This window comes from Ranitomeya variabilis, chromosome 7, assembly GCF_051348905.1.
Source record: "Ranitomeya variabilis isolate aRanVar5 chromosome 7, aRanVar5.hap1, whole genome shotgun sequence".
In the NCBI taxonomy this organism is placed as follows: Eukaryota; Metazoa; Chordata; class Amphibia; order Anura; family Dendrobatidae; genus Ranitomeya; species Ranitomeya variabilis.
In genome coordinates, this window is record NC_135238.1 from 145,946,346 (window position 1) to 145,974,299 (window position 27,954).

Sequence of the window (27,954 nt, forward strand, 5' to 3'; positions counted from 1 at the left end):
ATTGTGGGGGACCGCTGCGGTGTGGTTTTGGTGGGCTCCGCTGCTGGCTATTGTGGGGGACCCCTGTGGTGGGATTTTGGTGGGCTCCGCTGCTGCTGGCTATTGTGGGGGACCGCTGTGGTAGGATTTTGGGGGGCTCTGCTGCTGCTGGCTATTGTGGGGGATCCCTGCGGTGGGATTTGGGGGGGCTCCGCTGCTGCTGGCTATTGTGGGGGACCCCTGTGGTAGGATTTTGGGGGGCTCTGCTGCTGCTGGCTATTGTGGGGATCCCTGCGGTGGGATTTGGGGGGCTCCGCTGCTGCTGGCTATTGTGGGGGACCGCTGCGGTGTGGTTTTGGGGGGCTCCGCTGCTGCTGGCTATTGTGGGGGACCCCTGTGGTGGGATTTTGGTGGGCTCCGCTGCTGCTGGCTATTGTGGGGGACCCCTGCGGTGGGATTTTGGGGGGCTCCGCTGCTTCTGGCTATTGTGGGGGACCGCTGCGGTGTAGTTTTGGGGGGCTCCGCTGCTGCTGGCTATTGTGGGGGACCCCTGTGGTGGGGTTTTGGGGGGCTCCGCTGCTGCTGGCTATTGTGGGGGACCCCTGTGGTAGGATTTTGGGGGGCTCTGCTGCTGCTGGCTATTGTGGGGGATCCCTGCGGTGGGATTTGGGGGGCTCCGCTGCTGCTGGCTATTGTGGGGGACCGCTGCGGTGTGGTTTTGGGGGGCTCCGCTGCTGGCTATTGTGGGGGACCCCTGTGGTGGGGTTTTGGTGGGCTCCGCTGCTGCTGGCTATTGTGGGGGACCGCTGTGGTAGGATTTTGGGGGGCTCTGCTGCTGCTGGCTATTGTGGGGGATCCCTGCTGCTGGCTATTGTGGGGGACCGCTGCGGTTTTGGGGGGCTCCGCTGCTGCTGGCTATTTGTGGGGGATCCCTGCGGTGGGATTTAGGTGGGCTCCGCTGCTGCTGGCTATTGTGGGGGACCCCTGCGGTGGGATTTTAGTGGGCTCCGCTGCTGCTGGCTATTGTGGGAGACCCCTGTGGTGAGGTTTTGGTGGGCTCCGTTGCTGCTGGCTATTGTGGGGGACCCCTGTGGTGGGATTTTGGTGGGATCCGCTGCTGCTGGCTATTGTGGGGGACCGCTGTGGTAGGATTTTGGGGGGCTCTGCTGCTGCTGGCTATTGTGGGGGATCCCTGCGGTGGGATTTTGGGGGGCTCCGCTGCTGCTGGCTATTGTGGGGGACCCCTGGGGTGGGGTTTTGGTGGGCTCCGCTGCTGCTGGCTATTGTGGGGGACCCCTGCGGTGGGATTTTGGGGGGCTCCGCTGCTGCTGGCTATTGTGGGGGACCCCTGTGGTAGGATTTTGGGGGGCTCTGCTGCTGCTGGCTATTGTGGGGGATCCCTGCGGTGGGGTTTTGGTGGGCTCCGCTGCTGCTGGCTATTGTGGGGGACCCCTGTGGTGGGGTTTTGGTGGGCTCCGCTGCTGCTGGCTATTGTGGGGGACCCCTGCGGTGTAGTTTTGGGGGGCTCCGCTGCTGCTGGCTTTTGTGGGGGACCCCTGTGGTAGGATTTTGGGGGGCTCTGCTGCTGCTGGCTATTGTGGGGGATCCCTGCGGTGTGGTTTTGGGGGGCTCCGCTGCTGCTGGCTATTGTGGGGGACCCCTGCGGTGGGATTTGGGGGGGCTCCGCTGCTGTTGGCTATTGTGGGGGACCGCTGCTGCTGGCTATTGTGGGGGACCGCTGCTGGGGGGTTTTGGGGGGCTCCGCTGCTGCTGGCTATTGTGGGGGACCCTTGTGGGATTTTGGTGGGCTCCGCTGCTGCTGGCTATTGTGGGGGACCCCTGCGGTGGGATTTTGGGGGGCTCCGCTGCTGCTGGCTATTGTGGGGGACCGCTGCGGTGTAGTTTTGGGGGGCTCCGCTGCTGCTGGCTATTGTGGGGGACCCCTGTGGTAGGATTTTGGGGGGCTCTGCTGCTGCTGGCTATTGTGGGGGATCCCTGCGGTGGGATTTGGGGGGCTCCGCTGCTGCTGGCTATTGTGGGGGACCGCTGCGGTGTGGTTTTGGTGGGCTCCGCTGCTGGCTATTGTGGGGGACCCCTGCGGTGGGATTTTGGGGGGCTCCGCTGCTGTTGGCTATTGTGGGGGACCGCTGCTGCTGGCTATTGTGGGGGACCCCTGTGGTGGGATTTTGGTGGGCTCCGCTGCTGCTGGCTATTGTGGGGGACCGCTGTGGTAGGATTTTGGGGGGCGCTGCTGCTGGCTATTGTGGGGGATCCCTGCGGTGTGGTTTTGGGGGGCTCCGCTGCTGCTGGCTATTGTGGGGGACCCCTGTGGTGGGGTTTTGGGGGGCTCCGCTGCTGCTGGCTATTGTGGGGGACCCCTGTGGTAGGATTTTGGGGGGCTCTGCTGCTGCTGGCTATTGTGGGGGATCCCTGCGGTGGGATTTGGGGGGCTCCGCTGCTGCTGGCTATTGCGGGGGACCGCTGCGGTGTGGTTTTGGGGGGCTCCGCTGCTGCTGGCTATTGTGGGGGACCCCTGTGGTGGGATTTTGGTGGGCTCCGCTGCTGCTGGCTATTGTGGGGGACCCCTGCGGTGTAGTTTTGGGGGGCTCCGCTGCTGCTGGCTATTGTGGGGGACCGCTGCGGTGTAGTTTTGGGGGGCTCCGCTGCTGCTGGCTATTGTGGGGGACCCCTGTGGTGGGGTTTTGGGGGCTCCGCTGCTGGCTATTGTGAGGGACCCCTGTGGTAGGATTTTGGGGGGCTCTGCTGCTGGCTATTGTGGGGGACCCCTGTGGTAGGATTTTGGGGGCTCTGCTGCTGCTGGCTATTGTGGGGGATCCCTGCGGTGGGATTTGGGGGGCTCCGCTGCTGCTGGCTATTGTGGGGGATCCCTGCGGTGTAGTTTTGGGGGGCTCTGCTGCTGCTGGCTATTGTGGGGGACCCCTGCGGTGGGATTTTGGGGGGTTCCGCTGCTGCTGGCTATTGTGGGGGATCCCTGTGGTAGGATTTTGGGGGGCTCTGCTGCTGCTGGCTATTGTGGGGGATCCCTGCGGTGGGGTTTTGGTGTGCTCCGCTGCTGCTGGCTATTGTGGGGGACCCCTGTGGTGGGGTTTTGGTGGGCTCCGCTGCTGCTGGCTATTGTGGGGGACCCCTGCGGTGTAGTTTTGGGGGGCTCCGCTGCTGCTGGCTATTGTGGGGGACCGCTGCGGTGTAGTTTTGGGGGGCTCCGCTGCTGCTGGCTTTTGTGGGGGACCCCTGTGGTAGGATTTGGGGGGGCTCTGCTGCTGCTGGCTATTGTGGGGGATCCCTGCGGTGTGGTTTTGGGGGGCTCCGCTGCTGCTGGCTATTGTGGGGGACCCCTGTGGTGGGATTTTGGTGGGCTCCGCTGCTGGCTATTGTGGGGGACCCCTGCGGTGGGATTTGAGGGGGCTCCGCTGCTGTTGGCTATTGTGGGGGACCGCTGCTGCTGGCTATTGTGGGGGACCGCTGCGGTGTGGTTTTGGGGGGCTCCGCTGCTGCTGGCTATTGTGGGAGACCCCTGTGGTGGGGTTTTGGTGGGCTCCGCTGCTGCTGGCTATTGTGGGGGACCTCTGTGGTAGGATTTTGGGGGGCTCTGCTGCTGCTGGCTATTGTGGGGGATCCCTGCGGTGGGATTTTGGGGGGCTCCGCTGCTGCTGGCTATTGTGGGGGACCGCTGCGGTGTGGTTTTGGGGGGCTCCGCTGCTGCTGGCTATTGTGGGGACCGCTGCGGTTTTGGGGGGCTCCGCTGCTGCTGGCTATTGTGGGGGACCCCTGTGGTGGGGTTTTGGGGGGCTCTGCTGCTGCTGGCTATTGTGGGGGATCCCTGCGGTGGGATTTGGGGGGCTCCGCTGCTGCTGGCTATTGTGGGGGACCGCTGCGGTGTGGTTTTGGGGGGCTCCGCTGCTGCTGGCTATTGTGGGGGACCCTTGTGGGATTTTGGTGGGCTCCGCTGCTGCTGGCTATTTTGGGGGACCCCTGTGGTGGGGTTTTGGGGCTCCGCTGCTGCTGGCTATTGTGGGGGACCCCTGTGGTAGGATTTTGGGGGGCTCTGCTGCTGCTGGCTATTGTGGGGGATCCCTGCGGTGGGATTTGGGGGGTTCCGCTGCTGCTGGCTATTGTGGGGGACCGCTGCGGTGTGGTTTTGGTGGGCTCCGCTGCTGGCTATTGTGGGGGACCCCTGCGGTGGGATTTGGCGGGGCTCCGCTGCTGTTGGCTATTGTGGGGGACCGCTGCTGCTGGCTATTGTGGGGGACCCCTGTGGTGGGATTTTGGTGGGCTCCGCTGCTGCTGGCTATTGTGGGGGACCGCTGTGGTAGGATTTTGGGGGGCTCTGCTGCTGCTGGCTATTGTGGGGGATCCCTGCGGTGGGATTTGGGGGGCTCTGCTGCTGCTGGCTATTGTGGGGGACCCCTGTGGTAGGATTTTGGGGGGCTCTGCTGCTGCTGGCTATTGTGGGGATCCTTGCGGTGGGATTTGGGGGGCTCCGCTGCTGCTGGCTATTGTGGGGGACCGCTGCGGTGTGGTTTTGGGGGGCTCCGCTGCTGCTGGCTATTGTGGGGGACCCCTGTGGTGGGATTTTGGTGGGCTCCGCTGCTGCTGGCTATTGTGGGGGACCCCTGCGGTGGGATTTTGGGGGGCTCCGCTGCTTCTGGCTATTGTGGGGGACCGCTGCGGTGTAGTTTTGGGGGGCTCCGCTGCTGCTGGCTATTGTGGGGGACCCCTGTGGTGGGGTTTTGGGGGGCTCCGCTGCTGCTGGCTATTGTGGGGGACCCCTGTGGTAGGATTTTGGGGGGCTCTGCTGCTGCTGGCTATTGTGGGGGATCCCTGCGGTGGGATTTGGGGGGCTCCGCTGCTGCTGACTATTGTGGGGGACCGCTGCGGTGTGGTTTTGGGGGGCTCCGCTGCTGGCTATTGTGGGGGACCCCTGTGGTGGGATTTTGGTGGGCTCCGCTGTTGGCTATTGTGGGGGACCGCTGCGGTGTGGTTTTGGGGGGCTCCACTGCTGCTGGCTATTGTGGGAGACCCCTGTGGTGGGGTTTTGGTGGGCTCCGCTGCTGCTGGCTATTGTTGGGGACCCCTGTGGTGGGATTTTGGTGGGCTCCGCTGCTGCTGGCTATTGTGGGGGACCGCTGTGGTAAGATTTTGGGGGGCTCTGCTGCTGCTGGCTATTGTGGGGGATCCCTGCGGTGGGATTTGGGGGGGCTCCGCTGCTGCTGGCTATTGTGGGGGACCGCTGCGGTTTTGGGGGGCTCCGCTGCTGCTGGCTATTGTGGGGGACCCCTGCGGTGGGATTTTAGTGGGCTCCGCTGCTGCTGGCTATTGTGGGGGACCGCTGCGGTGTGGTTTTGGGGGCTCCGCTGCTGCTGGCTATTGTGGGAGACCCCTGTGGTGGGGTTTTGGTGGGCTCCGTTGCTGCTGGCTATTGTGGGGGACCCCTGTGGTGGGATTTTGGTGGGATCCGCTGCTGCTGGCTATTGTGGGGGACCGCTGTGGTAGGATTTTGGGGGGCTCTGCTGCTGCTGGCTATTGTGGGGGATCCCTGCGGTGGGATTTTGGGGGGCTCCGCTGCTGCTGGCTATTGTGGGGGACCGCCGCGGTGTGGTTTTGGGGGGCTCCGCTGCTGCTGGCTATTGTGGGGGACCGCTGTGGTAGGATTTTGGGGGGCTCTGCTGCTGCTGGCTATTGTGGGGGATCCCTGCGGTGGGATTTTGGGGGGCTCCGCTGCTGCTGGCTATTGTGGGGGACCCCTGGGGTGGGGTTTTGGTGGGCTCCGCTGCTGCTGGCTATTGTGGGGGACCCCTGCGGTGGGATTTTGGGGGGCTCCGCTGCTGCTGGCTATTGTGGGGGACCCCTGTGGTGGGGTTTTGGTGGGCTCCGCTGCTGCTGGCTATTGTGGGGGACCCCTGTGGTGGGGTTTTGGTGGGCTCCGCTGCTGCTGGCTATTGTGGGGGACCCCTGCGGTGTAGTTTTGGGGGCTCCGCTGCTGCTGGCTATTGTGGGGGACCCCTGCGGTGGGATTTTGGGGGGCTCCGCTGCTGCTGGCTATTGTGGGGGACCGCTGCGGTGTGGTTTTGGGGGGCTCCGCTGCTGCTGGCTATTGTGGGGGACCGCTGCGGTTTTGGGGGGCTCCGCTGCTGCTGGCTATTGTGGGGGACCCCTGTGGTGGGGTTTTGGGGGGCTCCGCTGCTGCTGGCTATTGTGGGGGACCGCTGCTGCTGGCTATTGTGGGGGACCGCTGCGCTTTTGGGGGGCTCTGCTGCTGCTGGCTATTGTGGGAGACCCCTGAGGTGGGGTTTTGGTGGGCTCCGCTGCTGCTGGCTATTGTGGGGGACCCCTGTGGTGGGATTTTGGTGGGCTCCGCTGCTGCTGGCTATTGTGGGGGACCGCTGTGGTAGGATTTTGGGGGGCTCTGCTGCTGGCTATTGTGGGGGATCCCTGCGGTGGGATTTTGGGGGGCTCTGCTGCTGCTGGCTATTGTGGGGGACCGCTGCGGTGTGGTTTTGGGGGGCTCCGCTGCTGCTGGCTATTGTGGGGGACCGCTGCGGTTTTGGGGGGCTCCGCTGCTGCTGGCTATTGTGGGGGACCCCTGTGGTGGGGTTTTGGGGGGCTCTGCTGCTGCTGGCTATTGTGGGGGATCCCTGCGGTGGGATTTGGGGGGCTCCGCTGCTGCTGGCTATTGTGGGGGACCGCTGCGGTGTGGTTTTGGGGGGCTCCGCTGCTGCTGGCTATTGTGGGGGACCCCTGTGGTGGGGTTTTGGGGGCTCCGCTGCTGCTGGCTATTGTGGGGGACCGCTGCGGTGTGGTTTTGGGGGGCTCCGCTGCTGCTGGCTATTGTGGGGGACCGCTGCGGTGTGGTTTTGGGGGGCTCCGCTGCTGCTGGCTATTGTGGGGGATCCCTGCGGTGGGATTTGGGGGGCTCCGCTGCTGCTGGCTATTGTGGGGGACCCCTGTGGTGGGATTTTGGTGGGCTCCGCTGCTGCTGGCTATTGTGGGGGACCCCTGCGGTGTAGTTTTGGGGGGCTCCGCTGCTGCTGGCTATTGTGGGGGACCGCTGCGGTGTAGTTTTGGGGGGCTCCGCTGCTGCTGGCTATTGTGGGGGACCCCTGTGGTGGGGTTTTGGGGGCTCCGCTGCTGCTGGCTATTGTGAGGGACCCCTGTGGTAGGATTTTGGGGGGCTCTGCTGCTGGCTATTGTGGGGGACCCCTGTGGTAGGATTTTGGGGGGCTCTGCTGCTGCTGGCTATTGTGGGGGATCCCTGCGGTGGGATTTGGGGGGCTCCGCTGCTGCTGGCTATTGTGGGGGATCCCTGCGGTGTAGTTTTGGGGGGCTCTGCTGCTGCTGGCTATTGTGGGGGACCCCTGCGGTGGGATTTTAGGGGGTTCCGCTGCTGCTGGCTATTGTGGGGGATCCCTGTGGTGGGGTTTTGGTGGGCTCCGCTGCTGCTGGCTATTGTGGGGGACCCCTGCGGTGTAGTTTTGGGGGGCTCCGCTGCTGCTGGCTATTGTGGGGGACCCCTGTGGTGGGATTTTGGTGGGCTCCGCTGCTGGCTATTGTGGGGGACCCCTGCGGTGGGATTTGAGGGGGCTCCGCTGCTATTGGCTATTGTGGGGGACCGCTGCTGTTGGCTATTGTGGGGGACCCCTGTGGTGGGATTTTGGTGGGCTCCGCTGCTGCTGGCTATTGTGGGGGACCTCTGTGGTAGGATTTTGGGGGGCTCTGCTGCTGCTGGCTATTGTGGGGGATCCCTGCGGTGGGATTTTGGGGGGCTCCGCTGCTGCTGGCTATTGTGGAGGACCGCTGCGGTGTGGTTTTGGGGGGCTCCGCTGCTGCTGGCTATTGTGGGGGACCGCTGCGGTTTTGGGGGGCTCCGCTGCTGCTGGCTATTGTGGGGGACCCCTGTGGTGGGGTTTTGGGGGGCTCTGCTGCTGCTGGCTATTGTGGGGGATCCCTGCGGTGGGATTTGGGGGGCTCCGCTGCTGGCTATTGTGGGGGACCGCTGCGGTGTGGTTTTGGGGGGCTCCGCTGCTGCTGGCTATTGTGGGGGACCCTTGTGGGATTTTGGTGGGCTCCGCTGCTGCTGGCTATTTTGGGGGACCCCTGTGGTGGGGTTTTGGGGCTCCGCTGCTGCTGGCTATTGTGGGGGACCCCTGTGGTAGGATTTTGGGGGGCTCTGCTGCTGCTGGCTATTGTGGGGGATCCCTGCGGTGGGATTTGGGGGGCTCCGCTGCTGCTGGCTATTGTGGGGGACCGCTGCGGTGTGGTTTTGGTGGGCTCCGCTGCTGGCTATTGTGGGGGACCCCTGTGGTGGGATTTTGGTGGGCTCCGCTGCTGCTGGCTATTGTGGGGGACCGCTGTGGTAGGATTTTGGGGGGCTCTGCTGCTGCTGGCTATTGTGGGGGATCCCTGCGGTGGGATTTGGGGGGGCTCCGCTGCTGCTGGCTATTGTGGGGGACCCCTGTGGTAGGATTTTGGGGGGCTCTGCTGCTGCTGGCTATTGTGGGGATCCCTGCGGTGGGATTTGGGGGGCTCCGCTGCTGCTGGCTATTGTGGGGGACCGCTGCGGTGTGGTTTTGGGGGGCTCCGCTGCTGCTGGCTATTGTGGGGGACCCCTGTGGTGGGATTTTGGTGGGCTCCGCTGCTGCTGGCTATTGTGGGGGACCCCTGCGGTGGGATTTTGGGGGGCTCCGCTGCTTCTGGCTATTGTGGGGGACCGCTGCGGTGTAGTTTTGGGGGGCTCCGCTGCTGCTGGCTATTGTGGGGGACCCCTGTGGTGGGGTTTTGGGGGGCTCCGCTGCTGCTGGCTATTGTGGGGGACCCCTGTGGTAGGATTTTGGGGGGCTCTGCTGCTGCTGGCTATTGTGGGGGATCCCTGCGGTGGGATTTGGGGGGCTCCGCTGCTGCTGGCTATTGTGGGGGACCGCTGCGGTGTGGTTTTGGGGGGCTCCGCTGCTGGCTATTGTGGGGGACCCCTGTGGTGGGATTTTGGTGGGCTCCGCTGTTGGCTATTGTGGGGGACCCCTGTGGTGGGGTTTTGGTGGGCTCCGCTGCTGCTGGCTATTGTGGGGGACCGCTGTGGTAGGATTTTGGGGGGCTCTGCTGCTGCTGGCTATTGTGGGGGATCCCTGCTGCTGGCTATTGTGGGGGACCGCTGCGGTTTTGGGGGGCTCCGCTGCTGCTGGCTATTTGTGGGGGATCCCTGCGGTGGGATTTAGGTGGGCTCCGCTGCTGCTGGCTATTGTGGGGGACCCCTGCGGTGGGATTTTAGTGGGCTCCGCTGCTGCTGGCTATTGTGGGAGACCCCTGTGGTGAGGTTTTGGTGGGCTCCGTTGCTGCTGGCTATTGTGGGGGACCCCTGTGGTGGGATTTTGGTGGGATCCGCTGCTGCTGGCTATTGTGGGGGACCGCTGTGGTAGGATTTTGGGGGGCTCTGCTGCTGCTGGCTATTGTGGGGGATCCCTGCGGTGGGATTTTGGGGGGCTCCGCTGCTGCTGGCTATTGTGGGGGACCCCTGGGGTGGGGTTTTGGTGGGCTCCGCTGCTGCTGGCTATTGTGGGGGACCCCTGCGGTGGGATTTTGGGGGGCTCCGCTGCTGCTGGCTATTGTGGGGGACCCCTGTGGTAGGATTTTGGGGGGCTCTGCTGCTGCTGGCTATTGTGGGGGATCCCTGCGGTGGGGTTTTGGTGGGCTCCGCTGCTGCTGGCTATTGTGGGGGACCCCTGTGGTGGGGTTTTGGTGGGCTCCGCTGCTGCTGGCTATTGTGGGGGACCCCTGCGGTGTAGTTTTGGGGGGCTCCGCTGCTGCTGGCTTTTGTGGGGGACCCCTGTGGTAGGATTTTGGGGGGCTCTGCTGCTGCTGGCTATTGTGGGGGATCCCTGCGGTGTGGTTTTGGGGGGCTCCGCTGCTGCTGGCTATTGTGGGGGACCCCTGCGGTGGGATTTGGGGGGGCTCCGCTGCTGTTGGCTATTGTGGGGGACCGCTGCTGCTGGCTATTGTGGGGGACCGCTGCTGGGGGGTTTTGGGGGGCTCCGCTGCTGCTGGCTATTGTGGGGGACCCTTGTGGGATTTTGGTGGGCTCCGCTGCTGCTGGCTATTGTGGGGGACCCCTGCGGTGGGATTTTGGGGGGCTCCGCTGCTGCTGGCTATTGTGGGGGACCGCTGCGGTGTAGTTTTGGGGGGCTCCGCTGCTGCTGGCTATTGTGGGGGACCCCTGTGGTAGGATTTTGGGGGGCTCTGCTGCTGCTGGCTATTGTGGGGGATCCCTGCGGTGGGATTTGGGGGGCTCCGCTGCTGCTGGCTATTGTGGGGGACCGCTGCGGTGTGGTTTTGGTGGGCTCCGCTGCTGGCTATTGTGGGGGACCCCTGCGGTGGGATTTTGGGGGGCTCCGCTGCTGTTGGCTATTGTGGGGGACCGCTGCTGCTGGCTATTGTGGGGGACCCCTGTGGTGGGATTTTGGTGGGCTCCGCTGCTGCTGGCTATTGTGGGGGACCGCTGTGGTAGGATTTTGGGGGGCGCTGCTGCTGGCTATTGTGGGGGATCCCTGCGGTGGGATTTTGGTGGGCTCCGCTGCTGCTGGCTATTGTGGGGGACCGCTGCGGTGTGGTTTTGGGGGGCTCCGCTGCTGCTGGCTATTGTGGGGGACCCCTGTGGTGGGGTTTTGGGGGGCTCCGCTGCTGCTGGCTATTGTGGGGGACCCCTGTGGTAGGATTTTGGGGGGCTCTGCTGCTGCTGGCTATTGTGGGGGATCCCTGCGGTGGGATTTGGGGGGCTCCGCTGCTGCTGGCTATTGTGGGGGACCGCTGCGGTGTGGTTTTGGGGGGCTCCGCTGCTGCTGGCTATTGTGGGGGACCCCTGTGGTGGGATTTTGGTGGGCTCCGCTGCTGCTGGCTATTGTGGGGGACCCCTGCGGTGTAGTTTTGGGGGGCTCCGCTGCTGCTGGCTATTGTGGGGGACCGCTGCGGTGTAGTTTTGGGGGGCTCCGCTGCTGCTGGCTATTGTGGGGGACCCCTGTGGTGGGGTTTTGGGGGGCTCTGCTGCTGGCTATTGTGGGGGACCCCTGTGGTAGGATTTTGGGGGCTCTGCTGCTGCTGGCTATTGTGGGGGATCCCTGCGGTGGGATTTGGGGGGCTCCGCTGCTGCTGGCTATTGTGGGGGATCCCTGCGGTGTAGTTTTGGGGGGCTCTGCTGCTGCTGGCTATTGTGGGGGACCCCTGCGGTGGGATTTTGGGGGGTTCCGCTGCTGCTGGCTATTGTGGGGGATCCCTGTGGTAGGATTTTGGGGGGCTCTGCTGCTGCTGGCTATTGTGGGGGATCCCTGCGGTGGGGTTTTGGTGTGCTCCGCTGCTGCTGGCTATTGTGGGGGACCCCTGTGGTGGGGTTTTGGTGGGCTCCGCTGCTGCTGGCTATTGTGGGGGACCCCTGCGGTGTAGTTTTGGGGGGCTCCGCTGCTGCTGGCTATTGTGGGGGACCGCTGCGGTGTAGTTTTGGGGGGCTCCGCTGCTGCTGGCTTTTGTGGGGGACCCCTGTGGTAGGATTTGGGGGGGCTCTGCTGCTGCTGGCTATTGTGGGGGATCCCTGCGGTGTGGTTTTGGGGGGCTCCGCTGCTGCTGGCTATTGTGGGGGACCCCTGTGGTGGGATTTTGGTGGGCTCCGCTGCTGGCTATTGTGGGGGACCCCTGCGGTGGGATTTGAGGGGGCTCCGCTGCTGTTGGCTATTGTGGGGGACCGCTGCTGCTGGCTATTGTGGGGGACCGCTGCGGTGTGGTTTTGGGGGGCTCCGCTGCTGCTGGCTATTGTGGGAGACCCCTGTGGTGGGGTTTTGGTGGGCTCCGCTGCTGCTGGCTATTGTGGGGGACCTCTGTGGTAGGATTTTGGGGGGCTCTGCTGCTGCTGGCTATTGTGGGGGATCCCTGCGGTGGGATTTTGGGGGGCTCCGCTGCTGCTGGCTATTGTGGGGGACCGCTGCGGTGTGGTTTTGGGGGGCTCCGCTGCTGCTGGCTATTGTGGGGACCGCTGCGGTTTTGGGGGGCTCCGCTGCTGCTGGCTATTGTGGGGGACCCCTGTGGTGGGGTTTTGGGGGGCTCTGCTGCTGCTGGCTATTGTGGGGGATCCCTGCGGTGGGATTTGGGGGGCTCCGCTGCTGCTGGCTATTGTGGGGGACCGCTGCGGTGTGGTTTTGGGGGGCTCCGCTGCTGCTGGCTATTGTGGGGGACCCTTGTGGGATTTTGGTGGGCTCCGCTGCTGCTGGCTATTTTGGGGGACCCCTGTGGTGGGGTTTTGGGGCTCCGCTGCTGCTGGCTATTGTGGGGGACCCCTGTGGTAGGATTTTGGGGGGCTCTGCTGCTGCTGGCTATTGTGGGGGATCCCTGCGGTGGGATTTGGGGGGCTCCGCTGCTGCTGGCTATTGTGGGGGACCGCTGCGGTGTGGTTTTGGTGGGCTCCGCTGCTGGCTATTGTGGGGGACCCCTGCGGTGGGATTTGGCGGGGCTCCGCTGCTGTTGGCTATTGTGGGGGACCGCTGCTGCTGGCTATTGTGGGGGACCCCTGTGGTGGGATTTTGGTGGGCTCCGCTGCTGCTGGCTATTGTGGGGGACCGCTGTGGTAGGATTTTGGGGGGCTCTGCTGCTGCTGGCTATTGTGGGGGATCCCTGCGGTGGGATTTGGGGGGCTCTGCTGCTGCTGGCTATTGTGGGGGACCCCTGTGGTAGGATTTTGGGGGGCTCTGCTGCTGCTGGCTATTGTGGGGATCCTTGCGGTGGGATTTGGGGGGCTCCGCTGCTGCTGGCTATTGTGGGGGACCGCTGCGGTGTGGTTTTGGGGGGCTCCGCTGCTGCTGGCTATTGTGGGGGACCCCTGTGGTGGGATTTTGGTGGGCTCCGCTGCTGCTGGCTATTGTGGGGGACCCCTGCGGTGGGATTTTGGGGGGCTCCGCTGCTTCTGGCTATTGTGGGGGACCGCTGCGGTGTAGTTTTGGGGGGCTCCGCTGCTGCTGGCTATTGTGGGGGACCCCTGTGGTGGGGTTTTGGGGGGCTCCGCTGCTGCTGGCTATTGTGGGGGACCCCTGTGGTAGGATTTTGGGGGGCTCTGCTGCTGCTGGCTATTGTGGGGGATCCCTGCGGTGGGATTTGGGGGGCTCCGCTGCTGCTGACTATTGTGGGGGACCGCTGCGGTGTGGTTTTGGGGGGCTCCGCTGCTGGCTATTGTGGGGGACCCCTGTGGTGGGATTTTGGTGGGCTCCGCTGTTGGCTATTGTGGGGGACCGCTGCGGTGTGGTTTTGGGGGGCTCCACTGCTGCTGGCTATTGTGGGAGACCCCTGTGGTGGGGTTTTGGTGGGCTCCGCTGCTGCTGGCTATTGTTGGGGACCCCTGTGGTGGGATTTTGGTGGGCTCCGCTGCTGCTGGCTATTGTGGGGGACCGCTGTGGTAAGATTTTGGGGGGCTCTGCTGCTGCTGGCTATTGTGGGGGATCCCTGCGGTGGGATTTGGGGGGGCTCCGCTGCTGCTGGCTATTGTGGGGGACCGCTGCGGTTTTGGGGGGCTCCGCTGCTGCTGGCTATTGTGGGGGACCCCTGCGGTGGGATTTTAGTGGGCTCCGCTGCTGCTGGCTATTGTGGGGGACCGCTGCGGTGTGGTTTTGGGGGCTCCGCTGCTGCTGGCTATTGTGGGAGACCCCTGTGGTGGGGTTTTGGTGGGCTCCGTTGCTGCTGGCTATTGTGGGGGACCCCTGTGGTGGGATTTTGGTGGGATCCGCTGCTGCTGGCTATTGTGGGGGACCGCTGTGGTAGGATTTTGGGGGGCTCTGCTGCTGCTGGCTATTGTGGGGGATCCCTGCGGTGGGATTTTGGGGGGCTCCGCTGCTGCTGGCTATTGTGGGGGACCGCCGCGGTGTGGTTTTGGGGGGCTCCGCTGCTGCTGGCTATTGTGGGGGACCGCTGTGGTAGGATTTTGGGGGGCTCTGCTGCTGCTGGCTATTGTGGGGGATCCCTGCGGTGGGATTTTGGGGGGCTCCGCTGCTGCTGGCTATTGTGGGGGACCCCTGGGGTGGGGTTTTGGTGGGCTCCGCTGCTGCTGGCTATTGTGGGGGACCCCTGCGGTGGGATTTTGGGGGGCTCCGCTGCTGCTGGCTATTGTGGGGGACCCCTGTGGTGGGGTTTTGGTGGGCTCCGCTGCTGCTGGCTATTGTGGGGGACCCCTGCGGTGTAGTTTTGGGGGGCTCCGCTGCTGCTGGCTATTGTGGGGGACCCCTGCGGTGGGATTTTGGGGGGCTCCGCTGCTGCTGGCTATTGTGGGGGACCGCTGCGGTGTGGTTTTGGGGGGCTCCGCTGCTGCTGGCTATTGTGGGGGACCGCTGCGGTTTTGGGGGGCTCCGCTGCTGCTGGCTATTGTGGGGGACCCCTGTGGTGGGGTTTTGGGGGGCTCCGCTGCTGCTGGCTATTGTGGGGGACCGCTGCTGCTGGCTATTGTGGGGGACCGCTGCGCTTTTGGGGGGCTCTGCTGCTGCTGGCTATTGTGGGAGACCCCTGAGGTGGGGTTTTGGTGGGCTCCGCTGCTGCTGGCTATTGTGGGGGACCCCTGTGGTGGGATTTTGGTGGGCTCCGCTGCTGCTGGCTATTGTGGGGGACCGCTGTGGTAGGATTTTGGGGGGCTCTGCTGCTGCTGGCTATTGTGGGGGATCCCTGCGGTGGGATTTTGGGGGGCTCTGCTGCTGCTGGCTATTGTGGGGGACCGCTGCGGTGTGGCTTTGGGGGGCTCCGCTGCTGCTGGCTATTGTGGGGGACCGCTGCGGTTTTGGGGGGCTCTGCTGCTGCTGGCTATTGTGGGGGATCCCTGCGGTGGGATTTGGGGGGCTCCGCTGCTGCTGGCTATTGTGGGGGACCGCTGCGGTGTGGTTTTGGTGGGCTCCACTGCTGGCTATTGTGGGGGACCCCTGCGGTGGGATTTTGGGGGGCTCCGCTGCTGTTGGCTATTGTGGGGGCTCCGCTGCTGCTGGCTATTGTGGGAGACCCCTGTGGTGGGGTTTTGGTGGGCTCCGCTGCTGCTGGCTATTGTGGGAGACCCCTGTGGTGGGGTTTTGGGGGGCTCCGCTGCTGCTGGCTATTGTGGGGGACCGCTGTGGTAGGATTTTGGGGGGCTCTGCTGCTGCTGGCTATTGTGGGGGATCCCTGCGGTGGGATTTGGGGGGGCTCCGCTGCTGCTGGCTATTGTGGGGGACCCCTGTGGTAGGATGTTGGGGGGCTCTGCTGCTGCTGGCTATTGTGGGGGATCCCTGCGGTGGGATTTGGGGGGCTCCGCTGCTGCTGGCTATTGTGGGGGACCGCTGCGGTGTGGTTTTGGGGGGCTCCGCTGCTGTTGGCTATTGTGGGGGACCGCTGCGGTTTTGGGGGGCTCCGCTGCTGCTGGCTATTGTGGGGGACCGCTGCGGTGTGGTTTTGGGGGGCTCCGCTGCTGCTGGCTATTGTGGGGGACCCCTGTGGTGGGATTTTGGTGGGCTCCGCTGCTGCTGGCTATTGTGGGGGACCCCTGCGGTGGGATTTTGGGGGGCTCCGCTGCTTCTGGCTATTGTGGGGGACCGCTGCGGTGTAGTTTTGGGGGGCTCCGCTGCTGCTGGCTATTGTGGGGGACCCCTGTGGTGGGGTTTTTGGGGGCTCCGCTGCTGCTGGCTATTGTGGGGGACCCCTGTGGTAGGATTTTGGGGGGCTCTGCTGCTGCTGGCTATTGTGGGGGATCCCTGCGGTGGGATTTGGGGGGCTCCGCTGCTGCTGGCTATTGTGGGGGACTGCTGCGGTGTGGTTTTGGGGGGCTCCGCTGCTGCTGGCTATTGTGGGGGACCCCTGTGGTGGGATTTTGGTGGGCTCCGCTGCTGGCTATTGTGGGGGACCCCTGCGGTGGGATTTTGGGGGTTCCGCTGCTGTTGGCTATTGTGGGGGACCGCTGCTGCTGGCTATTGTGGGGGACCGCTGCGGTGTGGTTTTGGGGGGCTTTGCTGCTGCTGGCTATTGTGGGAGACCCCTGTGGTGGGGTTTTGGTGGGCTCCGCTGCTGCTGGCTATTGTTGGGGACCCCTGTGGTGGGATTTTGGTGGGCTCCGCTGCTGCTGGCTATTGTTGGGGACCCCTGTGGTGGGATTTTGGTGGGCTCTGCTGCTGCTGGCTATTGTGGGGGATCCCTGCGGTGGGATTTGGGGGGGCTCCGCTGCTGCTGGCTATTGTGGGGGACCGCTGCGGTTTTGGGGGGCTCCGCTGCTGCTGGCTATTGTGGGGGACCCCTGCGGTGGGATTTTGGTGGGCTCCGCTGCTGCTGGCTATTGTGGGGGACCCCTACGGTGGGATTTGGGGGGCTCCGCTGCTGCTGGCTATTGTGGGGGACCGCTGCGGTTTTGGGGGGCTCCGCTGCTGCTGGCTATTGTGGGGGACCGCTGCGGTTTTGGGGGGCTCTGCTGCTGCTGGCTATTGTGGGGGACCCCTGCGGTGGGATTTTGGTGGGCTCCGCTGCTGTTGGCTATTGTGGGGGACCCCTGTGGTAGGATTTTGGGGGGCTCTGCTGCTGCTGGCTATTGTGGGGGATCCCTGTGGTGGGGTTTTGGTGGGCTCCACTGCTGCTGGCTATTGTGGGGGACCCTTGCGGTGGGATTTTGGGGGGCTCCGCTGCTGCTGGCTATTGTGGGGGACCCCTGTGGTAGGATTTTGGGGGGCTCTGCTGCTGCTGGCTATTGTGGGGGATCCCTGTGGTGGGGTTTTGGTGGGCTCCGCTGCTGCTGGCTATTGTGGGGGACCCCTGTGGTGGGATTTTGGGGGGCTCCGCTGCTGTTGGCTATTGTGGGGGACCGCTGCTGCTGGCTATTGTGGGGGACCGCTGCGGTGTGGTTTTGGTTGGCTCCGCTGCTGCTGGCTATTGTGGGAGACCCCTGTGGTGGGGTTTTGGTGGGCTCCGCTGCTGCTGGCTATTGTGGGGGACCCCTGTGGTGGGATTTTGGTGGGCTCCGCTGCTGCTGGCTATTGTGGGGGACCGCTGTGGTAGGATTTTGGGGGGCTCTGCTGCTGCTGGCTATTGTGGGGGATCCCTGCGGTTTCGGGGGGCTCCGCTGCTGCTGGCTATTGTGGGGGACCCCTGCGGTGGGATGTTGGTGGGCTCCGCTGCTGCTGGCTATTGTGGGGAACCCCTGTGGTGGGATTTTGGAAGGCTCTCCTGCTGCTGGCTATTGTGGGGGACCCCTGCGGTGGGATTTTGGGAGGCTCTGCTGCTGCTGGCTATTGTGGGGGACCCCTGTGGTGGGCTTTTGGGGGGACCTGCTGCTGCTGGCTGTTGTGGTGGACTTCTGTGGTAGGCGACCTGCTTGTGTGAGGGGGGCTGCAGGCTATTGGGGGAGCCCTGACCTGCTTGTGGGGGGGCGACCTGCTGCATGCTATTGGGGGTGACCCATTTTAGTGGGGGGTGACCTGCTTGTGGGGGGGGGGACCTGCTGCTGGCAATTTGGGGGGACCCCTGTTGTGGGATTTAGGGGTGACCTGCTTATGGGGTGACTTGTTTGGGGTGGGAGACCTGCTGCTGGCTATTGGGGTGACCCCTATGGTGGGACCCCTGTGGTGTGATTTGGGGGCGACCTGCGTGCGGGGGACCCCTTTTAGTGAGGGTGACCTGCTTATGGTTGGGTTTGGGGAGGCGACCTGCTTGTTGCGGGACCCCTTTTAGTGGGGGCGACCTGCTTGTGGAAGGGTGACCTGCTGATGGCTATTGATGGGCCCCTGTGGTGGGGTTTGGGGGTGACCTGCTGGCTATTGAGGGGGACCCCTGTGGTGGGGTTTGGAGGTGACGTGCTGCTTACGGGGTGGACCCCTTTTAGTGGGGGCGACCTGCTGCTGGCTATTGGGGAGACCCTGGTGGTGGGGTTTGAGGGCGACATGCTTGTGGTCGGGTTTTGGGAGGGCGTGACCTGCTGTCTATTGGGGGGGACCCTTGTGGTGGATGTGGGGGGAGACCTGCTGCAAGCTATTGGGGGACCCCTGTGGTGGGATGTGGGGGTGACCTGCTTGTGGTGGGATGTGGGGAGGCGACCTGCATGTGAGGGGTGACCTGCTGCAGGCTATTTGGGGGACCCCTGTGGTGAGATTTGAGGGCGACCTGCTTGTGGGGAGGCGACCTGCTTGTGGGGAGGCGACCTGCTTGTCGTTGAATGTGGGGAGGCGACCTGCTTGTCGTTGAATGTGGGGAGGCGACCTGCTTGTCGTTGAATGTGGGGAGGCGACCTGCTTGTCGTGGAATATGGGGAGGCGACCTGCTTGTCGTGGAATGTGGGGAGGCGACCTGCTGCTGACTATTGGGGGGATCCCGTGGTGGGATTTGGGGATGACCTGCTGCTTACAGATGGAACCCTTTTATTGGGGGGTGACCTGCTGCTTACTGGGGGATCCCTTTTATTGGGGGGCGACCTGCTTATGGGTTGGGTTTGGGGGGGCTGAAGAGGGTTTAAGCTGGGTGGGGGGTGGACATCGAAGGGGGTGTGTGCTGGGTGGGGGGTCCACGTCCGATGGGGGTTTGTGGGGGTTGGACGTCCGAAGGGGGTGTGTGCTGGGTGGGGGGGTCCACGTCCGATGGGGGTTTGTTCTGGGTGGGGGGGGGGGTCCACGTGTGATGGGGGTTTGTGGGGGGTCTGCATCTGGGGGTTTCTGCTGGGTGGGGGGTTCCGCGTCCGGTGGGGGTTGTACGTCCGATGGGGGTTTGTGGGGGTTGGACGTCCGATGAGAGTTTAAGCTAGGGTGGCGTTCGATTGGAGGGGGTGTCTGATGGGATTTATGGTTGGGGCAGGGGGCGTCATATTTGGATTTACGCTTGAGGGGAGGGAATTTCTGGTGGGCTTTGGATTTATCCTTTGGGTCCGCTGGTTAATGTGAGGTGGATGTTTCTGACTGGGGGAGCGAGGTTATGCTGTGTGGCCCGCTGGTTAATGTGAGGTGGAGGTTTCTGACTGGGGGAGCGAGTTTATGCTGTGTGGCCATCTGGTTGATGTGGGGGGGGGCTAATGCTTCATTGGGGTACACAAAAAAAATATGAGTGTATGCTGCTTATGCTATGCAAAAAATTTTTTTAGGTATTTCCCTGTAGAGTAGGCCACACCACCAACTGGCACGAAGCTAATCCTTTTTAGCTTAATGTCAGTAGAAGGCAGACATTCGTCTGGACCACCCAGCCCAGTTCTGACTTAGGTTTTGGTTTTTTTTTTTTATTAACGATTTTCCTTTTTCTTTTTTTTTTTTTTTTCAGATACGGCTTTTGAGGGCGACAGTGGAATTGTCACTCTAATCTCCCACCTAGAATTGTCACTACCGTATCATCTGTGGTCTACGAGGCAAGGCCCTAACACATCAAAAGAGTGTTTGTGGTTCCCCAGAGGACGGTCCATGCCATGAATCCCCCTACCCTCCGCCCCCCCCAGAGCCAGATAGAGTAGGGAGGGAAGACTAATCCGTTATGTGCCAGCCGCCGAAAGGTCTGCGTCCAGGTTATTCCATGCCCATCTTCATCATCGGTCTGTGAAGAATGATGTGTGATCTTCAGGACACATATATCCTACCAGGCAGTGAGGGGGCTACTTTAAAAAAAAAAAAAAAAAAAAATGGAAAGGACAAGACAAGTATGTCCTAGTTTGCCCCTGAGCAATATGGACGTCTCCTGGGGAAACCTTCCTATTCATGCAGCCTCCATGTTTTCCAGAGGCTCCTGTGACCCTGCTCTTAAAATATCCAGGCTTCGGTCTAGGACTTCTCTGGTGGCCGGTCCACACCGCCAGTGCCCTGAACAATCATGCACGCCAACTTTCTAGTGCGTCCTACTCTGCACCTATCAGTTTAAGAGTACTTCTCTTCTGCAACAGAGGACTAAAGTCTGCCTCCCAAGAGATCTGCTGTTCAATTTTGGTTGTTTTGGAAATATTCTGTCCAAAAAACCGACGGGACAACTCTCCGACCCGCCAGGAAAAGACGAGACCTTCCTTTAGGCCAACCCCCTCCTGGCATCCATGAACCCACCAGCACTGGTCTGCTAGGCCTGGATCTAGCAGACTCTCTTCGACATGATGGGGCGTTCCCACCTTGGATGTTTCTCAGGGTCGGCTGCCGTGTCCTTCACAATTCAAGGCCGGTATTATGATCTCTGGTCTGGGACACCGAAACCTCAGACATCGGAGGCAGGCCTGGGGGGAACAGAGCCACATACCAAACCGACAGTCCAGCCCGCAGGCACCAACAGCATACTACAGTTTTACAATACTTTAGAAATGCATAAAGTTATTCAATGCAAAAAAATGCAGTTTTATAAAATTAGAAATGTTTCTATATCTAATGGTAAAATGATATTTATCCAGTATTTCTATAAGTAAAAGTCTGAGATTTCTGTGGGAAATGGTCATTTGTTCCTCCTAAACCAGTTCTGAATGTAAATAAAACATTGCTCTGATGAAGTCTCCACATTGTATTTTCGCCTTTCATTTCATGCGCAGGGCAGGACAAGCCCATGATGTATCTGTGTTAAGGTACCTTCACATTAAGCGACGCTGCAGCGATAGCGACAACGATGCCGATCGCTGCAGCGTCGCTGTTTGATCGCTGGAGAGCTGTCACACAGACCGCTCTCCAGCGACCAACGATGCCGAGGTCCCCAGGTAACCAGGGTAAACATCGGGTTGCTAAGCGCAGGGCCGCGCTTAGTAACCCGATGTTTACCCTGGCTACCGGCGTAAAATGTAAAAAAAAACAAACAGTACATACTTACATTCGCGTCCCCCGGCGTCCGCTTCCAGCACTGACTGAGCGCCGGCCCTAACAGCAGAGCTGTGCTGTACTTTCACTTTCACTTTACGGCGCTCAGTCAGTGTGGGAAGCGGACGCCGGGGGATGCAAAGGTGAGTATGTACTGTTTGTTTTTTTTGCATTTTACACTGGTAACCAGGGTAAACATCGGGTTACTAAGCGCGGCCCTGCGTAAAACATCGCTGGTATCGTTGCTTTTGGTGTCAAACACGACGATACACGCCGGTCTGACGACCAAATAAAGTTCTGAACTTTGTTCAACGACCAGCGATATCACAGCAGGAACCTGATCGCTGCTGCGTGTCAAACTAAACGATATCGCTAGCCAGGACGCTGCAACGTCACGGATCACTAGCGATATCGTTTAGTGTGAAGGTACCTTAACACATGGAAGGTGCTATAATAACAGCCGTAGGCTGGTTTCACACCAGCGTTCGGCAGGGCTGCGGACGGCAGCCTTCTTCCTCCGTTAAGGCTACTTTCACACTAACGTCGCTTGCTGTACGTCTCAATGTGTCGTTTTGGAGAAAAAACGCATCCTGCAAAGTTGCCTGCATGATGCGTTTTTTCTCCATAGACTTTCATTAGCAACACATTGGGACGGATTGCCACACGTCGCATCCGTCATGCTACAGATGCGTCGTGTTTTGGCGGACCGTCGGCACAAAAAAAGTTCCATGTAACTTTTTTTGTGCGTCGAGTCCGCCATTTTCGACCCCGCATGCGTGGCCGAAACTCCACCCCCTCCTCCCCGGAACTCGCAATGGGCCACGGATGCGTTGTAAAACTGCCTCCGCTGCCCACGTTGATCTACATAAAACACACTGTCCGTCGGGCCGACGGTTTGCGACGGCCCGTACCGACTGACTAGTGTGAAAGTAGCCTAAGCCCTGCTCACTGCCACAACTCTTCATTCAGTTCCGCCTACGTCTGCATGCGTCCTGCATACCCTATCTTTAATATTGGGTACGCAGGCCAAGCGGATGCCTCCGCATGCGTTGTTTTAACGCTGCGCCGACTGCAATAAAATGCAACATGTTGCGTTCGACGCAGTTCAGCGCATCTTCAAAATGAGGCATGCCTGCGTACCTAATGTTAGATAGGGGACGCATGCAGACTTAGGTGGAGCTGAAGGAAGAGGCGCAGCAGTGGGCGGGGCTTAATGGAGGAAGAAGGCTGCCGAACGCCGGTGTGAAACCTGCCTGAGACAGGTAAGCCACCTTTGAAACAATGTTCACATGTACAAGCTCTTAGCCCCTTTGTGGCGGGGCCATTTTTGTAAAATCTGACTAGTGTCACTCTATATAGTAATAACTCTGGAATGCTTCAACATCCCATTGATTTTGAGCTTAATTTTTTTTTTCGTGTTATATTAGACTTTATGATAATGGTAAACTTGAGTTGATATGTTTTGCTTTATTTTGTAAAAAATCAGAAATTTTACAAATTTTAAAAAATATAAATTTTTAATGATTTTCCCTTTAAGGCCGGAGTCACACTAGAGAGGAATACGGACGAGTGCTATGCGAGAAAAAAATCGCATAGCACTCGAACCAATGTTAATCTCCCATCACTTTTTTTTCACGGCCGTATATGTGCGAGTGAAATTGCAGTATGCTGTGATTTGCACCGTATATCAGCCGAGACTCGCCAATGAAAGTCTATTTATGCAAGAAAAACTCGCACCACACGGGCCATCAGTGTGACTTGCGAGAAATACGCAACGGTGTCCTTTGAAAGGCCGACAATTCAGGTGCAGTGTACAGTAAAATCACACTGACAGGTTACAATAGAATAGATATATACACACAGTATAAGTGTATATAAAATCTAAAGAGATACACTACAGACCAAAAGTTTGGAGACACCTTCTCATTTAAAGATTTTTCTGTATTTTCATGACTATGAAAATTGTACATTCACACTGAAGGCATCAAAACTATGAATTAACACATGTGGAATTATATACTTAATTTCAGTTGTTTCACACTTTTTTGTTATGTCTTATATTCTAGGTTCTTCAAAGTAGCCACCTTTTTCTTTGATGACTGCTTTTCACACTCTTGGCATTCTCTTGATGAGCTGCAAGAGGTAGTCACTGGGAATGATTTTCACTTCACAGGTGTGCCCTGTCAGGTTTAATAAGTGGGATTTCTTGCCTTATAAATGGGTTTGGGACCATCAGTTGTGTTGTGCAGAAGTCTGGTGGATACACAGCTGATAGTCCTACTGAATAGACTGTTAGAATTTGTATTATGGCAGGAAAAAAGCAGCTAAGTAAAGAAAAACGAGTGGCCGTCATTACTTTAAGAAATGAAGGTCAGTCAGTCCGAAAAATTGGGAAAACTGAAAGTGTCCCCAAGTGCAGTGGCAAAAACCACCAAGCGCTACTAAGAAACTGGCTCACATGAGGACCGCCCCAGGAAAGGAATACCAAGAGTCACCTCTGCTTCTGAGGATAAGTTTATCCGAGTCACCAGCCTCAGAAATCGCAGGTTAACAGCAGCTCAGATTAGAGACTAGGTCAATGCCACACAGAGTTCTAGCAGCAGACACATCTCTACAACAACTGTTAGGGCTTGTTTCCATTTGCGAGAAACACATCCGTATCTCGCATGTGGAAACCAAGCTGTGGCTCCGGCACTTTGGAGCGGAGCGTGCAGCTCCATGTGTTCCTATGCGGCTGCACGCTCCGCTCTGGAGTGCCGGTGCTACAGCTTGGTTTCCACATGCGAGATACGGACGTGTTACTCGCAAATGGAAACAAGCCCTTAAGAGGAGACTTTGTGCAGCAGGCCTTCATGGTAAAATAGCTGCTAGGAAACCACTGCTAAGGACAGGCAACAAGCAGAAGAGACTTGTTTGGGCTAAATAACGCAAGGAATGGACATTAGACCAGTGGAAACCTGTGCTTTGGTCAGATGAGTCCAAATTTTAGATCTTTGGTTCCAACCACCGTGTCTTTGTACACAGAAAAGGTGAACGGATGGACTCTAAATGCCTGGTTTCCACCGTGAAGCATGGAGGAGGAGGTGTGATGGTGTGGGGGGCTTTGCTGGTGACACTGTTGGGGATTTATTCAAAATTGAAGGCATACTGAACCAGCATGGCTACCACAGCATCTTGCAGCGACATGCTATACCATCCGGTTTGCTTTTAGTTGGACCATCATTTATTTTTCAACAGGACAATGACCCCAAACACACCTTCAGGCTGTGTAAGGGCTATTTGACCAAGAAGGAGAGTGATGATATATATATATATATATATATATATATATATATATATATATATATATATATATATATATATATATATATATATATATCACACGGACAGCGGAATAGCTGATAGTTAATTTGTCGGCTTCTGTTAAATCATTGCAGAGGCTGACAGGATAGGAGACATGGTTTACATACAGTAAACCATTGCAGAACAGTTAGACTTATATAGGTCAGTGACTAATATGGATAGTAGTGTGTGTGTGTGTGTGTATAAAATTTGGGGCCTGTATGTATTTAATAATGTTTTCACTGAAAAAACTGGCGTGGGCTCCCGCACAATTTTCTGTGCCACAGAGGAAAAGCCAGTGACTGAGGACAGATATTATAGCCTAGAGAGGGACCATGGTTATTGCCACCCCAGAAAAGGTGCATCTGTAAGATGCGCCAATTCTGGCACTCAGCCTCTGTCTTCTCACTGCCCTGTAGCGGTGGCATATGGGGTAATAAGGGGTTAATGTCACCTTTGTATTGTAAGGTGACATTAGGCCAGCTTAGTAATGGAGAGATGTCTGATAGATGCCTCTCCATTACTAACCTGTGGGCTTGATGTTACTTGACAATAAAAAGGTGACATCAACCGCACAATTATGAACCCCTCTGCTACAGGGCAAGTGGGAAGAGCGAGGCTAAGTGCCAGAATTGGCACATCTATAAGATGCACCACTTCTGGGACGGCTGACAGCTGATGGTTTTTAGCCTGTGGGGCTGCCAATATCCATGGCCTCTTCACAGGCTATAAATATCAGCTTACAGCTGTCTGCCTAGCATTTGCTGGTTGGATTTTATGTCAATATTTTGTGTCCCCCTGTAAAATAGCAAGTAAAGGCTAAGCAAACAGCTGTGAGCTGATATAAATAGCCTGGGAACCTTTATGGTTATTGGCTCCTTTCCAGAATAGTAACATCAGCTGTCAGCTTTCCCACTGCTGGTTATGAAAATTATGCGGGAGCCCATGCAGGTTTTATTTTTTGAAAAATAAACATATTGCATTTCACGGAGGTTTCTTAGTTGTTTTTTTTACAGCATATGTAGGTTAATTATGTTAATGCTCCTACATGGGTGTGTGTGTGTCTTTAGTTAATATTAATGAGGGTATCTCGTGAAGAGTTTGAATAAGGAAATGCATCAAATTCCTTTATTTATTTTTTAACCCCTTCCCGACATTTGACGTACTATCCCGTCGAGGTGGGGTGGGCCCGTATGACCGCCGACGGGATAGTACGTCATCACCGATCAGCGGCGCTCACGGGGGGAGCGCGGCCGATCGCGGCCGGGTGTCAGCTGCATATCGCAGCTGACATCCGGCACTATGTGCCAGGAGCGGTCACGGACCGCCCCCGGCACATTAACCCCCGGCACACCGCGATCAAACATGATCGCAGTGTACCGGCGGTATAGGGAAGCATCGCGCAGGGAGGGGGCTCCCTGCGGGCTTCCCTGAGACCCCCGGAGCAACGCGATGTGATCGCGTTGCTGCGAGGGTCTCCTACCTCCTTCCTGGCTGCAGGTCCCGGATCCAAGATGGCCGCGGCATCCGGGTCCTGCAGGGAAGGAGGTGGCTTACCGAGTGTCTGCTCAGAGCAGACACTTGGTAAGCCTGCAGCCCTGCACAGCAGATCGTCGATCTGGCAGAGTGCTGTGCACACTGCCAGATCAATGATCTGTGATGTCCCCCCCTGGGACAAAGTAAAAAAGTTAAAAAAAATTTTTTCCACATGTGTAAAAAAAAAAAAATCCTAAATAAATAATAATAAAAAAATATATATTATTCCCATAAATACATTTCTTTATCTAAATAAAAAAAACAAAACTATAAAAGTACACATATTTAGTATCGCCGCGTCCGTAACGACCCAACCTATAAAACTGCCCCACTAGTTAACCCCTTCAGTAAACACCGTAAGAAAAAAAAAAAAAAAACGAGGCAAAAAACAACGCTTTATTACCATACCGCCGAACAAAAAGTGGAATAACACGCGATCAAAAAGACTGATATAAATATCCATGGTACCGCTGAAAACGTCATCTTGTCCCGCAAAAAACAAGCCGCCATACAACATTATCAGCAAAAAAATAAAAAAGTTATAGTCCTGAGAATAAAGCGATACGAAAATAATTATTTTTTCTATATTTTAGTTTTTATCGTATAAAAGCGCCAAAACATAAAAAAATGATATAAATGAGATATCGCTGTAATCGTACTGACCCGAAGAATAAAACTGCTTTATCAATTTAACCAAACGCGGAACGGTATAAACGCCTCCCCCAAAAGAAATTCATGAATAGCTGGTTTTTGGTCATTCTGCCTCACAAAAATCGGAATAAAAAGCGATCAAAAACGGTCACGTGTCCGAAAATGTTACCAATAAAAACGTCAACTCGTCCCGCAAAAAACAAGACCTCACATGACTCTGTGGAGCAAAATGTGGAAAAATTATAGGTCTCAAAATGTGGAGACGCAAAAACTTTTTTGCTATAAAAAGCGTCGCTGGTTTCACACTTGCGTTTTTGTCTGCAGCGTTTTTTGCACAAAAAAACGCATGCGTTTTTTCCCTATATTTAACATTGAAAACGCATGCGGTTTTTTTGTACGCGTTTGGTCGCGTTTTCAAACGCATGCGTTTTTTTTCTGCATGCGTTCATTTTCAGAAATACAACCTGCAGTATTTTCTTGCGTTTTTAAGCACATGCGTTTGTTTGCTTTAAAAACGCATGCATTTAAACACACTGAAAAGCCACCCACCACCATCAAGGTGATAAAGGGATCCAAACCCTAACCCTAACTCTACCCCTAACCTCACCCCTAACCGTTTAATGAACATTTTCTGACAGTCATAGTGCCACGTATTTCAGTGCCACGTATTTCAGTGCCACGTATTTCAGTGCCACGTGTTTCAGTGCCACGTATTTCAGTGCCACGTATTTCAGTGCCACGTATTTCAGTGCCACGTATTTCAGTGCCACGTATTTCAGTCACGTTTAGGGTTAGGGGTAGGGTTAGGGTTAGGGTTAGGGTTAGGGCTAGGGTTGGAGGTAAAGTTAGGGTTGGGGCTAAAGTTAGGGTTGGGGCTAAAGTTAGGGTTAGGGTTTGGATTACATTTACGTTTGGATTAGGGTTGGGATTAGAATTATGGGTGTGTCAGGGCTAGGGGTGTGGTTAGGGTTACCGTTGGGATTAGGGTTAGGGGTGTGTTTGGGTTAGGGTTTCAGGTAGAATTGGGGAGTTTCCACTGTCCAGGCACATCAGGGGCTCTACAAGCGCGACATGGCGTCCAATCTCAATTCCAGCCAATTCTGCGTTGAAAAAGTAAAACAGTGCTCCTTCCCTTCCGAGCTCTCCCGTGCGCCCAAAAAGGGGTTTACCCCAACATATGTGTTATCAGCGTACTCGGGACAAATTGAACAACAACTTCTGGGGTCCAAGTTCTCTTGTTATCCTTAGGAAAATAAAAATTTGGGGGGCTAAAAATCATTTTTGTGGGAAAAAAAAGATGTTTTATTTTCACGGCTCTGCGTTATAAACTGTAGTGAAACACTTGGGGGTTCAAAGTTCTCACAACACATCTAGATAAGTTCCTTGGGAGGTCTAGTTTCCAATATGGGGTCACTTGTGGGGGGTTTGTACTGTTTGGGTACATCAGGGGCTCTGCAAATGCAACGTGACGCCTGCAGACCAATCCATTTAAGGCTGCATTCCAAATGGCGCTCCTTCCCTTCCGAGCTCTGTCATGCACCCAAACAGTGGTTCCCCCCCACATATGGGGTATCAGCGTACTCAGGACAAATTGGACAACAACTTTTGGGGTCTAATTTATCCTGTTACCCTTGTGAAAATACAAAACTGGGGGCTAAAAAATCATTTTTGTGAAAAAAAA